Source organism: Mandrillus leucophaeus, unplaced genomic scaffold, assembly GCF_000951045.1.
Source record: "Mandrillus leucophaeus isolate KB7577 unplaced genomic scaffold, Mleu.le_1.0 Scaffold1018, whole genome shotgun sequence".
Lineage (NCBI taxonomy): Eukaryota > Metazoa > Chordata > Mammalia > Primates > Cercopithecidae > Mandrillus > Mandrillus leucophaeus.
The window spans coordinates 64,668-65,705 of record NW_012098299.1 but is presented as its reverse complement, the minus strand read 5'-3'; the positions used below and the strand labels follow the sequence as shown (position 1 = coordinate 65,705).

Sequence of the window (1,038 nt, the reverse complement as noted above, 5' to 3'; positions counted from 1 at the left end):
GCTCACTGAAACCTCTGCCTCCCGGGTTCAAGCAATTCTCATGTCTCCACCTCCCGAGTAGCTGGTATTACAGGCATTCGCCACCATGCCCAGCTAAATTGGTTTTTTTCCTGTATTTTTCAGTAGAGACGGGGTTTTGCCATGTTGGCCAGGCTGGTCTCGAGCTCTTGACCTCAGGTGATCCACCCATCTTGGTCTCCCAAAGTGCTGGGATTACTGGCATGAGCCACTATGTCTGGCCTATTTCCCTTCCTTTTTGTTATTATTTAAGTTCTAGGAAAAGATTTTCCCTAGCACCAAGAGAATTTTGGGACAGCGTTGCAGAGATAAATATTAAAGTCATGTTTTACATATCTTTAGTATGAAAAGAAATTGTTTACTATTTGCCCTTTTCTCAGCAGGAATATCATTATTCAGATGACGGAAAGGTATGGCCTTTCACCTCATTTTACAGATATTTTGAAACCTCTTTTTGCTTCTCTAAAGGAGCAGTTCAAGGAGCAAAGGAAGTTGCCTATTTAATTTGTTCTTTTATAGCTATGAAATAGAACCATTTAAAGAACAGAGGCCATGCATGGTGGCTCACACTTGTAATTCCAGCACTTTGGGAGGTCGAGGCAGGAGAATCACTTGAGCCCAGGAGTTTGAGACTACAGTGAGCTATGACGGCAGCCACTGCACTCCAGCCTGAATGACACAGTGAGATCCTGTCTCTAAAAGAATAAATACATAAATAACGGGGAAGCTTTTCATCCTCACGTTACTATCGTTTGATTTCACATGACTTGCTTGGCCAGAACAAAACTAGTCTCATTCACCAGATAAGGCAGATGCCAGGAAATGTCTATGTAAAGGCAGATGTTCTGAAGGGATGCCATTGGCCAAGTGGGCAAGCATTAATTGGGGGGTCTGGTGAAAGTAGAAGAGTGCTCCGAAACACTGGTCTGGCTTGGTGATGGAGATCGCTGGCACAAGTAATTTGTGGAGCCCTGATTGTGAACTGTTAGAGAAGCATGTCATAGCTAGCGAGGACTGCAG

General features: G+C 43.9%; 1 protein-coding gene across 1 annotated transcript in view; it reads left to right on the top strand.

The window, feature by feature from the left end:
* The window catches only part of LOC105537115 (CDK5 regulatory subunit-associated protein 1-like), a 61,697-nt gene that overhangs the window by 21,794 nt on the left and 38,865 nt on the right, over positions 1 to 1,038 (top strand). The gene's annotated exons all lie outside the window — the stretch shown is intronic.